Here is a 21,006-nt window from a genome sequence, read left to right as displayed (position 1 = left end):
CAAAGCTTCGATGAGACATTTGGCTGTCGCTTTTATCCACTTATAAGTCATGTGAGAGTTGATAATTTCATCTTAGAGAACACCAACCTCTGAGCAAATCTTAATGCTTATACTATACTGAGTACCCAATGCCTTTTGATATTTGAATGGCAAGCTGCTCAAAGGGAATCCAAGCTGCTTGTTTTGTCTCCCAGCAGATAGTTGTGTTCTCCTTTCCAAACCAAACTAGCTCTCTAGGATTTTTAAAAAATAAAGATGTATTGAAATCACAGAATCACAGAATCACCCGGGTTGGAAGGGACCCCAAGGATCATGTAGTTCCAACCCCCCTGCCTAGCAGGGCCACCAAACATACACATTCAGATCAGGTTGCCCAGGACCCCGTCCAACCTGGCCTTCAACACGTCCAAGGACGGGGCATCCACAACCTCCCTGGGCAGCCCGTTCCAGGGCCTAACCACTCTCCTAGTAAAGAACTTACACTTCCAAACTATATGTAATATAATAGGTTTGCAGATTTGGTTAACCTATGCAACACAGATTTGCTTGCCAAAAGTGTAAAGTTTACCAGTATGTATACCTACTTTCTGAATGCCTAGAATGCATACATCAGAGCTTGCAGTGTTGGAAATGAGGGCTCATTCACATCTATAGAAGTATTTCCTATAGCTCTGTATTAATGAGGGCAAATTCTACTTATGGAGTTTCAACTGAAATCTCTTTAATCTCATGCTATAATCTAATACTTAGGCTGAAGGATGCTCTCCCTTAACTGCTTGCAGCCATAGTTTAAGAGTTAGGTTTTGATCTCTTATTATGCTTGCGTACATTCAGTCAGTCAGAAGAATGGCTGCATGAACAAAAATCTTTCCCACATTCCTCTTTTTGACACAATGTCTGGCCCTGAGCTCACTGACATCAAGAGTTGTTTGAGGACTATGCTTTTAAATTTGTCTCCTTGGTGGTGTTCCTGCTCACAGGCACCAGCCCAGCTCATACATAACAGAGGTTGTGGGTGCAGGCTGTAAAGCACAAGAAGCACCCAGATACGTAGATGGCCCACCCCAGAAATCCCCAAATGTGTACAAAGTAGAAAAGTATTATTTGTAGTCAGCAACTTCTAATGCAGCTGTGCAGAGCTGTCACAAGCCACAGCACACTGAACTTGGCTGGTTTCTGGCTCACAAGAATAATTTGTATGATGACCTCCATTAAACTGATTTGTGGAATGTTTCAGCTTTTCACAGCTCAGATATTATCTTGAGAATTACAGGAGTCAGGACCTGTTATATCATCATAACAGCTTCCCTGCAGGAGGAGGTTTGAAACAAATCTCCTCAATACTGTAGAGATCATTTTATGCTCAAGAATATCAGCATGCAATAGGTTCTTTAAAATAACATTATGACTTGCAAGATTTTGCCTTTGTTGTTCCCTTCTAATATTCCCCCAGTTGTGTGCCCTACACCAAGCTGCTGTGCTTTACAAGGGCCACATGCTGCCCTTTCAAGAGATGGAGCTTAGTGCTCCTGCTGTGTGTGCATCTAGCTTGCACTGAGAAATCTCTGATTTCGATTATGAAGGAACCCCTATTGTCTTCATGAAGAACTAAAATCCAAAATCTGTCTCTTCCTCCTCTCCCTCCCCCATCATACCACTCTTAAGAAGAAAAATAACACCGCTTTCCCATGCAAAATGCTCTATAATTAATTGAGTTGCTCCAAAATGAACCAAATTCATTTTTTTTTAATATGTTCTTTTTTTACTTAGCAGCTATATCATGAGAAAAAACAAAAACAAGAACATGAGAATGTTACTGAGTACCAAGATCTGTCAATACTGGCATTTGCAAGTGTTCTGTGTCTATGCTGACTGAGGATTTTGTTTATGCTTACTATAAAGTGCTGAAAGCCCAAATAGGAGAGACAGATATCTGTAATTTCCTGAAATAAGTTGTCTATTTTAAACAAAGCTTGCCCTCAATAAAACATCAGAATTTTGAGAATCAGTAACATAGCTACTTATTCATGAGAAAAGGAAGATAAAGCTGTCTAGAAGTTTGGGATGTTGACTGAGCAATTTTCATTGTCACAGTGAGGAATATAAAAATACAGTGGCATAAGAGGAGATATGACTGTTAAATTTAAAAAATCCACCTGCTACCTTTCATGCTTCTATGTGGTCATAAGCATGACATCCAGGTGCGCTATCATTATTTTGACAGACGTGGAAGACTGCCATTTCAGCAAAGAATGATGTTCTTAAATCTGGAATAGCCACACTGATTTTTCTGGATTTACTTCAAATTCACACCTGCACATTTCTATGAGCAAGTGTGAATGCCTTAATCTTTTGATGAGAGCTCCTTTAAAGTCTGGTCTTTGGTTACACCTGAGCAGAGCAGCTATCATGAGAAAGCACACAATACATAAATGAAAGAGCCAAATGTTTGTTGCACGGACTGGTGCATGCAGAAGCTCCCTGCTCTCAGAAAAACAGCCTGTGGCACTCTTGCTAAGTGACTACCAATGCCAAGGTTTGTGGCAGGTCTGCGGAGTACAAACTAATTATCTCCAGCAATTGTGTCTGCTTATTTCTCGCATGAATGGATAACATCTTCAGTGGAACTGGTCATATATTGTCTCTTAGGTTTAAGGGCTGTTGATTGGATAGTGGATGTTTTGTGGCTATTCATAAAGAGGAAGAGTAGAAATATGGCCAGTTTCACATTTTATAACTGAATCTGCAGTTCCAGGGTAATTACCTACTAAATACTCTCTGAAATCTCTTCTAGTTTGCAGCAAGTGAGAAGTGCAAAGCACAGAAGATACAGAATAAATAAATGTCTCAATGTTAACATATGATTTAGGCACTTCTTCCCAAAATTAAAGCAGCTCTCTCTCAACTATTATAAAGATATAGCCATACAAGCATTACAGTCAGTTTTGCATCTTCCATCTCTTGGCAGTTCAGTAGAACCTGATTCTGCAAGAAAGTGTGCTATCTCAGATTCAGTAGACTCCACAGAGAAACATGCAGAAACTCAAACAAATTGTGGGAATACAGACATGAATGAAATGAGCACTAGCTAAAGCTGAATCTAAGCAGTGGCTGCTAGTGGGTTCCTGTGTGTGCACTTGAAAGAACCTTGGCATCAAACCTCACTGCTGGAAGAGGATGGGAGGGAGGTTGAGCAGAACACAAGAGAAGGTTGTAGAGCTCTGGATGCCAAAGGGTCTCTTTACAGCTCAGGAAGAGTTGCAGGTAGAGTCAGTGTTTTAATAGACCAGCTGGTGTAGCTGGAAAGAAAAAAGAATAAACAAGCTCTTGCACCTCTCAGTTCTTGTAAGTTGAAAATGGAAGCAGCAGCCATCAATGCTAAACATCCTTTGAATCTTATAGGACTAGATAGGAATCAGTTTTCTGGTGTTTAAAACAAAAGGTAGAAGATATCTGTAAAGTGCTGAAGTAAGAAGGGCATTTGAATTGTTGTCTTTGTGGAAAGAGAGTGGAACTCTGCAGTCCAGGAAACTTGGGAACTAACTTTGCATATGAATATCCATACACATTTGCCTGCTTGCTGAGGCTCTCCCTTCAGAGTAATGGCTAGAATTGGGAAATGGAGTGACTGGAATGAAAAAAAGTGATATTAATGAGGTATCAAATCTAAAAAGCCAAAACAAAGCTGAAGGATAGCAGTTTTTCATATCTGGCATAAACTACTGTTAGGAAAACATGGACAATTACTTGACTTTTGTTTTTGTTTTTAAATCTATATATCAGAGAGCTACTTCATAGCCTTTTGAGGATGTATTACCAAAGTCACTGTAGTTGAGATCATCAAGAACAGATGATCTCTATTGAACAAATCTCAGAAGGCTGGTGATAGCAGAAAATAATTAGTGCGAGTAGTATGTTGTTTAGGAAAATGGGAAAAAGAATAAGAAAAGCTCCTGTCAATGTTGAATTCATTTTAAAAGAGTAAGGTGCTTCTGTAAGATTTTCTACACAGCAAACCTATGTGTTTCAAACAGCCATTTCTCACTTCTGTCCCTACCTTCTCTATTTTGCATGACAGCTCCCAAGATCTAAATCATATGAAGGACATTCCTCAAGGTGTCTGCCTATCTTTTGTTCTTTCACAGTAAACTCATTTCTCCCAGAAGGATAAACTGGGTTGTTTGAAGTAAGGAATCCTGACTGTACTGGAGCCTACCTGGTCTTCTCTTTGAACACAAAGTTCTGAAAAAGACAGACATCTGGCTGCTGGGATACAGTCTAGGTTTGGCTTGTCCTGACTGCCAGCTGCTTTGGAACCCCCTGCTCTTTTGATAGATTCTGCTTCTTAAACCTTTACTTACCTGTGCAGAGAAATATTTAGATGGTGTTTGAGCATGACCCCTGTGGTTTTCCTTGTATATGTCCTTGCTTTAATTCTGCATGTTGCATTGATGGACAGTGCTGCCTGCTCATCTTTACTGGAGAATTCTGATGACTTGTCATGAGAGCACAAGAGCACTGAAAGCCCCAAAACTTTGGAGGTCAGTGAAAAAAAATAATGGAGAGAAAAAGCACCAGGAGTTTTCTCTCTCCACCAGAACAAGTTTCTTATCAGAACACCATTATGGACTGTTCCTAATGCCTCCCCTAGCTTCAGCTCTGAAATTGATCTCTCTTTTTCTGGCTCACAGCAAATGATTCATCAATATCTCAAACTGTTCTTTAGGCCAGGTCTTGGGACATAGAAGAGAGACCATGCAGAGAGGGTGGGAGATACTTCCTTGAAGTAAGTGTCCTGCAGCTTTGATTCAGATAAGTGGCCTTATGCAATTCTCCTGCTTTCTCTTCCTCTCTCCCTCACCTTTCAGTGCTGGTTCTCACCATGGAGCTGAGAGCCAGTGGTAATGAAGCAATATGTGGGCAGGATCCCCTCTCCCTATGCTACAAAAGATTATTATGCAAATTAAACACCGACTTGTATCATGGGATAGGCACCAAAGGCACCTCCGAAAACAAGGCTATGTGGAGGAGTTCATCAGAAAATAAGTTAAATTATTTGTCATTCCCTGTATGAAAAATCAATCAGAGAAAAGTTGTAAAATACTATGATTGTGTGAAACCGTGAGTTAAACTAAAAGAAATATAAAGTTGATGATAGACTGTTAGTACAGATAGTAAATACACAATTGTTCCAATATACTGTAAATATGCAATAAATATATGATAGAATTACACAAATATGTATGAGGACCTAGGCTGCCTATTTCAGAACTTTATAAATGACATTTATGATAGTGTTTCTACTTCTGAGAATCTGAGGGAATTCTTTATACTAACATTCACATTTGTGTCAAAGGTTGTCTTATTTCAACAACTATATGTTCCTTATTCACAGATAAGTATGATTCATAGGCTTGGTGGTGCCAAAATATTGTAGCCAGCTAGGAGCATAAGATTACTAATTTTTCGTTGAGAAATAAGTTAAATACTTATAAGAAATAATCTAGATCAAGGCTAGGAACTCAGACTTGTTGTGTTCAGCATAGTGCTTGTCAGGAAAATACAAATTTTACTAGAAAAAGTAGCTCCATGAACATGACATTTTCCAAACTCGAACTTATTTCTCTGCCCCATTATCCTCTTATGTAACTTATGGGAAATTGATCACTGTATTTCATTTGATCTGTCTATACTGTGCACAAAACATAATGTAGAACTTGAGCTCAGGTTCAAGAAATTATCATAACTGATCTCTTGTCTGAACTCCTAATTTCCCAGTGAAATCTATCTGGTGTTTCTCAACAAGTCTCATCTTCAAAATGAGCTGTACTCCTGCCTTATAGCATATGCAGAGTTTATTTATTTACTTACTTATTTTAAGATATATTAAGTTAGGTATTTAACTTTTTTTTTTTTTTTTTTTTTTTTTTTAATAGCTGTGGTCATATTCATAGTACTATATTTATAGTGCAAAATAACAATGTAAAATAGAATGGTTAGTTGACTTGTCAAAGATCATATGAGTTATGTATAAGTAGCAGGTCAGAGGCATGATTTTGAGTCCTTTGCTGAAAACACAAGATACAAACATTTATCTTAGGCATGATTTAACAGCAACTTCAATAAAGGGCTTTACTTAAAAAAAAAAAAAAAAAAAAAAAAAAAAAAAAAAAAAAAAAAGGTCCTGTAAATGAGACAAGGGTGAAACATGAAAGATATAGCTTTCTAAGGGTACAATAAAGAAGTAGAAAAGAGGAGAAAAAAGACTGAAAGATTGATCAGAAAAGTCAGCTTGACAAAAGGGTAAGGACTTGAGAAATGGATTAAAGATTAGGTTAGAGACTGATAGGACATAGGGGATGTCAGTGAAAGATACCAGTTAAGAGTTGGAAAAGGCAGCAAGATGAGGACAACACTTATTTTTCCTTTGGGTATAAAAGATCCAAAGCAGCTTGCCATTTCAAAATGCTGAAATTTGCAGATGACTGGGAATAATGAGGGCAGTGAAGATAACTTGAGAAAAACAAGAGAGAAATCAGGCCCAGATTTCTAATTCTTCAGAACTGTTTGGGTTTATTGTGAACTACGTAAATTCAGGATTGCCTGAGATACATGTATGTGCTCATGGTCATTTTGTGATTAAAAAGTAGAGAAATTCCTTATGAGTTGGGAGCAGTTCTGTACTGTTAAAAGCAGTTTTGCATTGTTATAACGTTTCTCATGCAAATAGATACAAAAGATATTTCTTCTTTTTTTTTTTTTTCCTGAATCACTTGTGTTGTGAGCAATGTATAGTGACAGTATTAGAAATGACATAAAGGCTGGTAAGAAAGATTTTCTGTATCTGATCAGAACTGAGGATTTAGGTCTTATAATCCCTCACGTTGAAAGCAGGACAAGACAGTGAAGTGAGGTATTTTATAGGAAAGTACCACAGGTTGGCTGGTGATTAAGTTTTTAAGGGTGTAACAGGTAAGAAAAAATCTTTCTCAGGGTATTCTTTTGGGGATAACAGTAACACTATCAAAATGAAGTAATTGACATGCAAGCCTGCTTCCATTCCAGGCTATCTAGGAAGTGTGGTTTGTTACCTCTAGTAATCACACTGGAAAATAGATCAGGGTGGGATATAAGAAGAGAAATCTGACACAAAGTTTCTTACTGTTTCTCCTAAGTAGTCCACCCTGCCCAATAGGGCTGTTTTTCTGCCCTTTGCTGAAAGCACAGGATAGCAGAGTAACTCATCCAAGCATATGATGTAATTCTGTAGGCACTCTCTTATGTGTCTTTGTTCTCAATCATGCATTTCTTCCATCCAGTGACACCAGTCTTGTTATTCCACACACACTGAAAAGCTAGCCCAATTTAAATGTACCACTGTTGTGATACTCTTATTTCTCAAATTCGTCTTGAGCAAGTGGGAAGGAATCACTGTGGCTTTTTGATTTTCAAATGCAATCTGACCTCTATCAAGATATTCACTTTGGACTTTCCATCAACAGCTTTCAGTTTACTAATCAGTTTGTCACTTGAGCTTCAGGCATTAACAATAATCAGCCTTCATACCTAGCTAGGATATTTTAAATGTTAGATTGCTATTGTTTGTCAAGAGTGGGAAAAATACGATTGTTTAAGCTGATGTCTGATGAGAGGATGTGGAATGTTTTACAGTTAGGGAAAAGCTCAGAGGCTAGATGTTAACTTTGTCTTCCTGTCTTCTCAGAATTCCTGCCTACCACTAGAGGTACCTGATGTCTTGCAGTGGAGTATTTCGGCCTGCTGCACTGGCTCTGAAGAGAGACAGAGAACTGCACAACACATCCAGTACCTAACATCTCCTTTTTGACTACATATTGTAGTCCAGATACTTAAAAAGTATTAAGCCATTAAGAGTTTAAGAGAAAGATTTGTGAAGCTTTGAGAGTTCACCCAAATTTTTTCCGTATCTGAGAACTTTGCTGCTGCATTTGTCAGCACCAAAAATATTTCTGAAACCTCACTTCATTCTCACTCACTCAGTAGGTGCAGAGCAAGCTGAAGTATCGTGTTTGCTTCCTCTGCTCGACTGCTGCATGTCCTCTGCATCTCTGAGCACTCTCTCCTGGGTCGCACCATGTTAAATATATTCTGAAGGAAAAAGATAAAACAGACTGTCCTACATGTATTAAATACCTTTTCCTTCCTTTTCTTACTCCCTCCAAAACCTGAAATTGGGAAAGAGTGATCAGAAAGGACCCAGTCATACTTTAAGGGAGATTGTTTTGGTGTGTGCAAAATAGGAGAAAGTACAATGGATGTGATTTTGAATAGGGGTCACTGAAAAATAGCAGCAGTGAACTGAGAAATGAGATTACTAATTAAATGAGAAATATAAAACGAGAGAGAGCTGTTGTTTGAGTACATATGTGCTGATGCTGTGCTTTATCCAGTAGAAATGAATAGCTCCTTTGGAACCATAGCAATCCATAGCAGATAAACATATATTTCAACTGCTTAAAATGAGTATTATTTACATTGAGCACTAACTAAACATAGAGGCTGTGGAACAAAGTAGTCTGTCAAGGAAGGGATGTGTGTCTCTGGATGCACGTGTGAATGTTCACACATCCTGTGAAGCAAACTCATTCACCAGTATATTCAGTCTGCAAAGCTGAAGACACTATTTCTTGTTTGCTGTTGGCACTACCTCAGGTCTTTTGCATTTCTTCACATGTTCCCACTCAAACGAGTCAAAAGTTCATCAACAGTTATGTGAACTGAGATGCTGGGGAAAAAAAAAAAAAAAAAAAGGGCTAATAAAGTGTATCCTACTTCAATTTTTCCTGAATGTAGTGGAGTGAGCTCAGGCTAGCTACTTCCTAGGTACCACACAGAAACAGATCATTCCCATCTTGAGTAAATTCATTTTTATGCAAAGAGTTTGCTGTAATGTTAGGGCATATAAAATAGTGTGAACTATAAAGTACCATTTCTGGACCCACACATAGTCCTGAATCAATGTACAATTCATATCCTTTCTGCTTCATGAGTGTTAGTGGGACTGCATATACTGTTTTACTGGAACATTATTTTATTTTTGAATTGATATGCGCAAATCACTTAATTGAAAAGCACCTTTGGAGCCTGCAATATCCACTGGATCCAGCATCGTGCTAGACCAAATACTGCATGCCTTGCTGACCTGACTGCATAGAAGGCTGCTACTTATCCTGTCCTGTTGGTTATTATAGGACCTGATGGAAAAAGAGAAGGGATGCGACAACCTCTCTGATCTTCACAGAGATAATCCCAAAGTGTCCATGGGACAGGTGTCTCGCTCCAAGACGAATGAACAGGAAAGGAGTGAGTATGCAGGCCTTTAATGGAAAACAAGGCTTTTCCAACAAATTAAGGACAGATGCTGCCAAATCAGGGAGCAAAGATGTAGCCAGGCTGAGCTCAAAACCTTAGTTGGCTTGGAGTCTGCTCTAGTTCTTGACTATGACATGAAGAATTTGTACAAGGGAGCACCCAAGCAAAAATGGTCAGACTGTACAACAGCCCTCTACAGCCGCCTGTATGTCAAACTGGGCAAGAAATACTGAAGAATAGACCTAATCAAGCCAGAAATATTTATTTTCTTGGCCGCTTTGCCACACATATTTAAAGCATTACCATTGGCAACGTGACCAAATCCTGAAAGCAGTGTTCAAGCTGGCTGAAGGGTAGAAGCCATTCAGGGTGCTATTTCATTCCGATGCAGAGCAGCTCCAGCTGTTTTACCTTATTGTGCTTTATGAAAGCAAAACCTAATAAGTCTTTCAGACTATCAAATCTGAACTATCAGTCAGTGAGACAATGAACGCTGCATGGTCATAGCATCAACACATCAGCGATAGCAAGAGAGGAAACAAGAGAATGTGATTTTATATGTTTTGGATTCTTGCCCCAATCAATTGAATTTGCCATTACAATTCTTTTCCCTAACAAAGTGTGGACCACACCATGAATTTTCATTCTAATTTGTCACATTCTTTTTTTCAGAGTTCATTCAATTATTTTCCCCATCAATTAAGAAGATTTATGAATGTTTTCTAATATATGATTATGTTTGTCAAGTACATTATTCATTGTTTTTCCCTCAGCCAGCAAATTATTTGTGAACCATCATTTTCTCTTTTGTTTTTAAACCTGCTTAGACTTCTAGAATGGTGACAGAGTTTATATGTTTGATAAATGTGCATTGTTCTTTCTCATAAATCTGTAAAATCTCCCAAAACAGTTTTTATAGGCTACAAGATTAATAGTTAAGTCTGGTTAAACTTAATAATGGACGCATCTAAGACTCTAGCAGTTATTGGCATGTATCATGTTCAACAAAGATGAAGTACACTTTGATGTTGGATGGCATATGACAGATCAAAGAGTGGCCTTAAACACAGAATTGAACACTAGAAGAGTGGACCTTAACTCTCACATGTGCCTAATAATTACCTTACATCAAATCGCCGGCCCTTTTTGCTTTATATGGCTCCCTTCTAGAGAGCACTGCATAAAAGAGATTGAGATTGATATTCACCAGCAATACTGCAGTAGTTAAGGTGATCTCAACAGCTTCATTTTACTGATTTAAGTAGGGTAGGAGGCTTCTTACAAATGAACATCTACTAGACATACAACATGATTGTCATTGGATTGTTGATAGCAATGAAACAAAACATCTGCCCCCAGGAATGTGCAAAATGGAAAAGACAGATATGAGACACAAAACTCTGAGTAGAAAGTGGAGCAACTGTGTGAGGCCCTGGCCCAGGTTCTACTGCCAAGGAGCAGTTAATATGATTAAAGAAACAAAACTGGATTAAGATGCAAAGGTATTCCCTGTGGCTTGTATTTTTTCCTATCACTGAGCTGGTTTTCTAGGTTATGGTAAAATGCAAGGCAGGCATGGTTGCTTTCTATGCTATGCTTGTTATTGGCATCCCTCAAGGGTGAGGTATCAGTGCTGAATTATCACTCTTCCCAGTCATGCCCACATCCCAGGTTGATTGTTTTGAGGGAGTTGTTTTGGTGTCTTCATATCTCTCTGCAAGTAGGAGAGAATTGCCTATCGATGGTTTTGGGCTAGTCTGGCCTGGTTCCATGACTAAGTGGGACAGAGGGACCCATAGACTCACATCCTGGGAGAGGAGAAAGGGGAAAAAGGGGAAAAGTAGAAGGAAGGGAGATGAGCCTAAAAACAAAACAGTGGTAATGAGCTAGGGGAGAAAACTAATTTACTAGATATGATATTGGAATGCAAGATAATACAATATAATACAATATAATTGGAATTGAAGCAAATAAACCAAATAAAATGAGAGAGAGAGTGTTCAAAACCAAAGGCCTTACTCTAATGCTGAGGGTGAGATGGCTAGAGAGCAGTAAAAAAATAAAAGGGCAGCCTGGTGACTTGTGAGCAGTTTTAGCTTTCCCTCTAAATGGAAAATGGAAACAGAACAGTCTTCTGGGATATACAGTTCTTCTCTTCTGAGAAAGGTATATCTGGAAATATTGACAATCCACAGAACCAGAGCGTTAAATCTTTAACTCCCAGTGCACTACATAATGTTATGATGTGGAATACTGTATGGGAAATGTTGACTCACAGCCCAAACCACTGATTGATCACCTGAGGCAAGGACTGAGTCAGCCATGGGAGCACAGGTGAAAGCAATTCAGCTGTGTGACCAGAGGGGGTGGAGCCTGGCTGCACCTCTCTTAGACCCCATTTTTAAGGGCTGACTGCCACTAGGGAAGGGTCACTTTCTGGAGAGCTCTCCTTTTGGAGTTTTCTACTGCAAGCCTAGGACAGGGGTGAGCATTTCATTTCTGATTGTCTCTTTCTACTACAATAATCTTTCTATGTACCTGTAAAATACCATTCTAGCCGTACTACTTATCTAACTGTATATTTATAAACTGTACAAATACTAATGACAAAATTCATAAAACCATGGCATTGTCTGAGGGATAACTCTGTTGTGTTTAAATCTCTTTTGCTTTGTCTGTGCTGCAACTCATTCTTAGTTTAAGCTTGATATTCTGTGCGCGTTATTTATTTCTGGTCATCTATGCAATATTAGATATTAATCTCCTGTCAGACCCTAGGGGACAGGTGTTTGGGTTACATGGAACGTGGCTGTTACCAGCACTTAATTGCTGGCAGACTAAATTAGTGGGACCAAATTGGGAGGGGGATGTTGCATATGATTTGCTTTTGATGTTGTTGAACCATCAGGGAGGTAGTATAGTGCTAACCTACTGGCAATAGGGAGAAAAATTGCTTCAAGTTGGTCAGAAGTGCAGCTAAAAGAAAATGGCTGGCAGCAGTCACGCAAACTCTGCATTTGATCTATTCAGAAGGAAAGCCAGAAACCCCATACATTTTAAACTTAGCTATTTCTATTGTTCTTGCTACAGTAATTTTTTTTTTTTTTTTTTTTGTTTCTTCCTGGTGGTGTTTTACACTAGGCTGAAACTGTTTTTAACCTCTACTACTATGGATTTTTATCATCAGTGCTCATATGAGAATGTTAAAAGAGGATGACATGGATGTGCATGTGGAAATCATCTGTAATCTTTAGCCTGCAATAGCAGACCTCTCTTATCTCAAGAAGAGGGAGGGGGGAATGAAATTGGATTTCTTGCTTCTCATGACAGTTTCTTTAACTGCACTACGGTAGCCCCATCGGGTGTGATACAGCACAGCTAACCTAAGCTGCTTTTCTAATTGGGGGCAGCTGTCAGTTTCCCTTCTGATTTGAGCAATGTGAAAATATTTTATATAAAATCTACACTTTCCTTTTCGCTTATCGTTCCTGACTTGCATTACAAAACTCTTCTCAATGCTTGTCTTAAAAAAAAAAAAAAAAAAAAAAAAAAAAAAAAACAAAACTTCAAGCAATTAAGAAAACAACTCCTCCAGCTTTTTATGGGAATGATATAAAGAGGTTTTACTGCAGCTGTGACCTTAGATTTCATCTTGAGAGAGATCAAGATCAGATAATGCACTTGAGAATGACAGAAAATTAGCCTTGTATGGCATATCTTGAAAGTGTTGTAATGTATAGCAGAGACTCTGTTAACACCCTCACTTTCAGTGGCTCATGCGGTGCACTGACATAATGGGAGCAATCAGATATTAGCAGAGAGAGTGTATGAGACAGAAGCTGTAGCCCATCATTTTCCTTGTTGGAGGTAGCCCTCAGCCTGGTACAATGTGCAGGACTATTATTTTTTTGTGCTTCATATGGTAGCGTCTTTTGGGTCTTGTAGCTGTGAGGGATGAAGAAAATGCAGCTCAGTTTAGATGTATGACCTAAATTAACCTATTCTTTTTTTGCCATCTTCTCAAATATCCTTTCAGTTGTGTGTTGGGACATTGAAATAGTTGGCTTATCCTTTCTTTCATGCTATTTAATGAGTAAGAGCCTTCCATTTTTATTTTATTTTATTCTATTTTTTGCTGCTATGGCAGTGGTGAGTCTCATCCTTGTTTTCTGGTTAAACACATTTTTAATTGCTTCAATAAATGAGCTTTAAATATATATAGTGAATGTTAATGTTACAGTTACAAAACATCATGTGTAATAGCAGAATCAAATTAAATGTTAATAAAATAGGGTCTTCAGCTGCTTGTGAAGCAGGTATTTTACCTTTAGCACTCCTCCTTCTGGGTTACAACAGGGCTAATTGTTCATAGTAAACACTTGTGTTAAGCTAAAATAGGTGTACACAAGCTTAGAAAGATCCACCAGAATTCAGAGCCTTACCAGCACAGGTGACAGACATTCAGTGATGCATAAAGTCTCCTTTAGCTAGAACATATTCCAAAGTCCTCTGACACAGTTAAAGCCTTTATGTGCAGAGGTGGGGTTATTAGTAATGTTCTGTATTTCCATGATTATTCCACCATACAAAGCACAGGGAAAGCCTACAAGATGGTAATTAAACATGTTTCTTTCTTTCTCAGTACTCATACAGGGAAAAGGTCTCTGGAGCAACTGCTTTTGTTCTTTTCACAAATGAATGGTGAAATGAGTTGAAATAAGAAGATGCTAGTTTCATTTTACAACAAGAAAGCATCTGAAACTGGCTGGTACACTCAATCTGATGCTTGCTGTTTTTTCCTAACAAGCACTGAAATCTGGAAAAGGACAGTAAAGAGATGAAAAAATAGTTTAGAAATACAAGAAAATATCATGCAGTGAAAAAGCTAAAGAATCAGTGTGTTTATATTTATTTTTATTTTAAGCTTTAAGGAAATGTAGGAAAGAGTAGATAAATGTCTACCTAAAGAGAAAACAGCAGTTGCCAAAATGCTCTTCTATTTAGCAGAGAAAACTTAAGACCAGGTGCATTTAAATTGGAAGAAAACTCGTTACTAATTATGAGGGCAGAGTAACCAGGTGTGAAGAGGCCTTCCATCAAGTCTTCAGATGAGGATTGGAACCTTTCTGCAGAAGTTCTAGTCTTGTACAAGTGAGCAAAAAGAGGTAGTGGGAGGGGAACTTTAGTGTTTTATATATAGACACCTATACTGTGTTTATACATTTGTAAACACATATGCATATGGTAGAAGTGATGATTTTGAGTCTTGCTGGCTTTAGACTGTGAAGTGAAGAAAGTGGTAGGCAGTGGTCTCTGGCAGGATGAAGGCTGTTTAGCAACTTACAGAAGGCTTGTTAAAGTAAGATGGGTTGAAAGCAATTATAACTTCTGTTACTAATGCTCTATTAGGTACTATTAAGTCATTAGGTATAAAATAATTTGAATCTTGAACATAAGTATACTGCAGCTTTGGTAGGTGAAGGAACCTCTTGTAATGGAGCAACGATAGCAATTAAACCCAGTATTTCTGTTATGTGCTAAAAATGTTCATAAACTAGATAAAGGATATTTGTTGCAGAGGTTTTCATGTGCTATCAATGAAATCTGCTTGTGTTTTGAAAAGTTAAATATAACCATTTTCGCTTGGTGGATAGAACAACATACTTTAATCAGTTGATTAAAATTAAGCATATGAAATGTCAAACCAGTGGATATAGTGTACAAATGCATGTGTAAATTGTATAATCAGACAAATGTTCAAAAAAGTGTTTTCTAAAGAAAAGAAATTACACATCTCTCCTTGATTTGTTGCTCATAAGTGTTGCTAATAGCAGTAATGCAAGGTTTTTCTGGGTGAGAAATTTTAATTTATTAGTTTACTAATGAGCAACTTTTTTAAAAAGTTACAAACTTCATTTCTGCACTGTTATTTCTCTGCTTTGCCTTCGTCCACTTTTATTAGCTGAAATAAAAATGTTCAATTTATTTTATTCTGCACTGTACATAACTACAGTGTTTTGTATGATAATTTAATCATTTTCATGCCTTCTGAGGCATTAGTACTGCTAATCTTTAATAAATCTTAGGGCCCAGTAATATTGTAAAAGTGATGTTAACCAGCCTAAAAAGGTTTTATCTGAAAGCATGCAGCATCTGTTAGAGTGATTTTTTTTTTTTTTTTTTTTTTTTTTTTTTAAATAGTTTTTATGTAAGTAGGTAAAGGAAGATATCTAATTAATGAGATGTTTTGGGTGACTTGCTGAGTTGAATTTCCTGTGGTGCTGGCTGCAGCCTGGGCAGCAGCAGGAGGTGGTGTGTTGCCATGCTCTACTCTTGTGAGCCTGCTGGCAGTGCTGCACTCCCCATGAAGTTTAGGGCTGCAGAAACGCAAGGACAACTGATGACCCCCAAGTTCCCCCAGATTGTAGTGATGCAGAAGATATCAGTTTATGTTAAAATAAGTTAGCACAATGGTTGCAAGTAGCTAATGGTGTACTGAACAGTGTTAATTTGATGAGTATGACATGAGCCATTATTTTGCAATGAATCAGCTCCTTGCAGCCATATTCTCACTTCGAAGAACAATGGGCATCTGGTAAATCACAGGAACTGAAGTGGCAGGTTAATCTGGTGGGAACCTTGGAATTTGCAGTATGTCTTATTCCTAACAAAACAGTTCTGAAGTAGGCTGGATAATTCATGTCAAACAATACTGAGATCAACTTTTTTTTTTTTTTTTTTTTTTTTTTTTTTTTTTTTTTTGCTAATAAGGAATTTATCCAAAGCTTGGGAGTTCTTTAGACTTGTTTATTATTTCCTGAATCCTTTTTCTCAATAATTGATCTGTCATGTAGTGGGCAAAGATGAGATTGTTGCTCTTTTGATGATCAGTTCAGGAATAATACAGGCATATGTGTATTCAGTGAACAGCTCTTCTTATAAACCTGTTCTCTCCTCTGAATTGTGTTCACCTACTTTGTATTAATTTTGGAATAATTGCATCTACTTACTGAAAGTTAGTAAAAAAATGGGTATGACATCTATCTAGGATGAAAGCACATGAACAAAATCTGTGGATCCAGGTCTAGACCTGCTTCAGATGTTAGCTAACTGCAGGAATGCATGACCCAACTTCCCCTGTTCTTTTTTTAATGCCACTGTTTCTCCGTGTATTAGATGAGTGTATAGGAACTGCTGAATCATGGCCTGAACCTCTGATTGAACACCTGAGGTGAGCTGTGAGTCAGCCCTGGGAGCACAGGTGAAGGCAATTCGCCTGTGCTGCTGGAAGGGATGGAGCCTGGCTCCACTTCTCCTAAACCCATTTAAGACTGACTGCCAGTGGGGAAGGATCTCTTCTGGAGATCCCTCCTTTGGAGTTTTACAGTGAGCCCAGGACAAGGGTAAGCATTATCTATTCTTTCTTTGGTGTAATAAACTGCTTAGCCAAACTCTCTTATTTCATAGTAACACCTGTACATTCATTGATTATACAACATATAAGATGAATACATTAGACATAATACTTTACTATTTAGCATGCCAAGCTACAGACAACTGTCTTCTCTAAGAAACTTCAGAAAAAAATAGATGAAAAAGTCATTCTAGGCAACACCTCAACCCTACTGTCCTCCCGGGGGGGGGGGGGGGGGGGGGGCAGAAATTAGCTTTAATTTATAATTCTGAGCTGAGCCAAAACCTGGTATGTAATAGCCATTCTTCCACCCAGCCAAGAATATTTCACAAACTGACCAATGAACAAGTTTGATGGAACAATCTTCATATTTATTCAAGAGATTTCTGAACTATAAATAGTACTCCCAGTTTCAATTCTGTCTCACAGTTTAGGCCAGAAGAGTACTAGGGTCAGACAAGCACCATCAGACATTCTGTGCTGGGCTGGAATGTCCTTAGACTCAAGGACTGAAATAATAGAGTGGTAAATGCTGGGCTGAAGACTACCAGAATAAAAGGAAAAATCACAGCACCTTGCATGCGGCTCTGTCTTAAACAGCAGGGGGGGCTGCAGTATGTCAGTGATCCTCCTTAGCTGAGGATTTGGTTGAGGGATGCAAGTATGACATGGTGATGCAACCTGAAGACCAGCTATCTATTTCTAGATATAGGACATACACTCACTTTCAACCATTAAAGTGTGATTCAGTCTTCAGTCAGGACAACAAATTAAATAAGTTTCAACACTTTACTGACTCTGCATTTCTGAGCCATAGCACATTGTCTGAAATGCAGACAACAAAGAAGACAGTGCAGCAACGAGGAGACAATAGCCACAAAAACATTCAGCTCGTAGGCATTTTAAGTGCAGACGTGTAGAAATACATCCTCCCACACAGCACAGGCTCACATATATGGCTAATTAAAAAAAAAAAAAAAAAAAAAAAAAAAAAAAAACTCTTATCCCTAGTGAATCATCATTGAAGCAGAGGGCATGCCACTAGGGAAGCCTCAGCCCAAGCCTTACTCTATCTTTAGATTTTTTTTGTCTTAGCCCTTGCTGTCAACAATAAAAATCCAAATTAAAAGGCTCTTAATAGCGAAGTAAGGAGCTGGCAGACTGCAGATGAAGTGCACATCAGTGTTGAGGAAGAAGAGAGAGGAGTCTGAAACTCTAATGCGCAGAATAAACATAGATATGGGTTTTATGCTAAGAACATTTCTGCTTCTGTGCAGTTATCTCTCAGTGCCAGAATAGCCCTGAGGATTAAGATGGTTTATTGGGATCAAATGTCTTGGAGATTTATTATAGTGCTGACTGTTTACTCATTCACCTTAAAATATAGAACTATGCTTACATCCCTGTATGTGCATTCCTCAATCACAAATTCTTTTCCATTCATTAAATGGGTTAGATTCAATTCCTGGCCTATCCTGTTTTCCATATCCAAGATAAATCTCCAAAAACATCTTGCTACAGCAGTGTAGTTGGGCTATCCCTTTTAAAGCTTTGTCAGCATTAAGATCTCAGCACATGCTGCCAGAGATTAACACCAAATTTTTGCTACAGGGTGGTTTAACAGGCATGGATAGTGACAAATAAGTTTGAGACAAAATGATCTTATGGTTAAAAGTAGCTGAGAGTTCGAAGGAAGGAAATCTGATGCCTTGTACTAGAACAGTCTCTAGGAATGCCAAATGTGACCTTGTAGATAAAAACTTCTTTAAGTTGTCTGTTGTCTAAAAACATGTTCCTCTAACCAAGAAGTCTGGGGGAGAATCCTCCTCCCCAAAACAAAATTAGGCATTTTTGTTTTTAACTGTTTGTCAACAAGTGAAGTTCCTTTTAAAACAGAGATGAGCTTCAGTCATCTTTGCTGGCCTTAGTATCACAATAAGTATTATCTATCCTCTTACTGTCCATCTATCCTCTTGTGAGCCTAACAGGGACAGCCTACAATCTGCCACAACTGAATACAGAGTCCAATATCATAAGCATTACCTGAAAACAAATAAACTGATGCTATTTTATCCTATCTCTCCTGTCATGCCACATCACTGGACATCACCAAAAAGAGCTGGCTCTGTCCTCTCTACATCCTCACTGCAGGTATTTGTACATATTGCTGGAAACCCTGGGGTCTTCTCCAGGCTGAACAGTTCCAGCTCTGTCAACCTTGGGAACGATTCTCTAGTTTGTTAACCAGTCCTTCATGGCCCTTTGCTGGGCTTTCCTCCATAGCTCCACATATTTCTTGTACTGAAGATCCTAGAACCACACACAGCTCTCCACAAATAGCCTCACAAACACTGAGAGAGAAGGGAAATACCGATGCCCTCGGAGGAGCAGGAGGCAGAGTTTGGGCTGTGGATCCCAGAATACCTGGTCTCAGCCTAAATTCAAGGGGACCATAAGGAAAAGGCTGGGGACACCCGTTGCAGGTAGTAAGAAGAGATCTGCCCCAACATCTCTACAGCAAGGCCTCATGTCTGTTTAACATACTAACCCTGAGATGGTTGGAATCAGGTAAATAATAATTCCAATGTGCTTCAGGTGCTAGGAAAACAAGCTATTCGAATCAAATATGACCCAAGATAAAAATCAGGTCCTGATACACCATAGGGCCCACAGACACAACACAGCAGCAGATTTAACCACAGGTATTTACTCTGAACATCTTCCAAAGTAAGGCAAGTTTGTTTGTTTGTTTTTTTCTTTCTTTCTTCTTCTCTTCCTCTTTCTTCTTTTAAAGTAATGCCTAATGGTTTGCTGCAAGGGGAGAAAAAAAGTCTAGCAGGTGAAGTACCCTAGGTGATTAGGGAAACAATGTAAGCAAGCAGAATTTAGTCAAGGTACCAAGTTAAGCAGGTCTGCAGTTAATAAATTCATCTCTGGAATTTTAATAGAAGTTTTTGTCTGTATCTTACTAGGTAGAGCTCAACCAAAGACAACATATCTAATAATGGGAAAGAGAGGGAGGTTGGGGGGGTGTTTTTTGGTTGTTTCCAAATACAGGCATTGGACTTGTGAAAGGATGAACCAGGCAACATCCTGGTAGCTATGTGCTGCTTACAGCTCACAGTCAAGGCCGCTAAGCCTGTCAGCTTATTAGTATTCACCAGGTTTAAACAACGTACACCTCTTCCACACACTGATGAAACTGGGACCCAACCGTGGGCCGTGCAGCTGAGGGGCGGGCACAAAGCACCTTGCCGCCGGCCCCGGCTCTGCACTTCCGGGTGCACGAGGCTAGCAACTCTGCCTAGCAACAGGAGCCCCCTGCGGCCCAGCTCTGCAGTGTGCCGCCCTGAGCTGCACAGACGCACTCAGAGCTGATAATTTCCACCACGAGATATCACGGTCCAGTCCAGTCGGGAACAATGTTCTGACTACTGATTTATTTACTATAAGATAGCAGAACAGAAGGTATAAGAAGAACTGCTTGTTTTCCCATGAGCAAACACTGTGAGGATGGAGAGATCTATTCCTTTAGCTTTGAATTTGTCATCTAGGCTTCTTTTACACTAGGTTTTGATGCATAAACATTTTTTCAAGAGGACAACAGCATTCCCAAGCAGCTCCATGCAAGACTGTCTGATTTGATTACACCTAACAAACCCACAGAAGGAGCAGCGCTCTGTAGTGCCTTATGAGGAAACTGGACCCAGGTGCTCTGGTACTGTTTTCAGGCTTTGAAGTAAACATCTCCAACCTCAGCCAAAAGCCCAATTTACTGATTAATTTTTTTCTAAATATGACTTTGCTGTCACGGTCTTCCTCCACACATAATCAAGAGACTGTAAGCCCTTCAGAAAAACTGAAGTCACCCATGTACACAAAGTACAGGTATATTTTTCTAACCAAGAAATGTTCATGTTACTCATGAAATTCACACAATACAAACCTGAACGAGACAAGTTTGTTATTAGGCTCCAGATTGCAGTTTGCAAATTTGGGCTCAGCCACGTCAAGGAGTGATAGCAAACAGAAGTCTGGAGCACAAGTCTTATGAGGAGAGGCTGAGGGAGCTGGGGTTGTTCAGCCTGGAAAAGAGGAGGCTCAGGGGAGACCTCACTGTACTCTACAACCTCCTGAAGGGAAGTTGTGGTGAAGAGGGATTTGGCCTCTTCTCCCAGGCAACAAGCAGGACACTGAGGAATGGCCGCAAGTTGTATCAGAGGAGGTTTAGATTGGACATA

Source organism: Lagopus muta, chromosome 6 (genome assembly GCF_023343835.1).
Source record: "Lagopus muta isolate bLagMut1 chromosome 6, bLagMut1 primary, whole genome shotgun sequence".
Lineage (NCBI taxonomy): Eukaryota > Metazoa > Chordata > Aves > Galliformes > Phasianidae > Lagopus > Lagopus muta.
The sequence above is the reverse complement of the archived record's forward strand: the minus strand, read 5'-3'. Positions refer to the sequence as shown.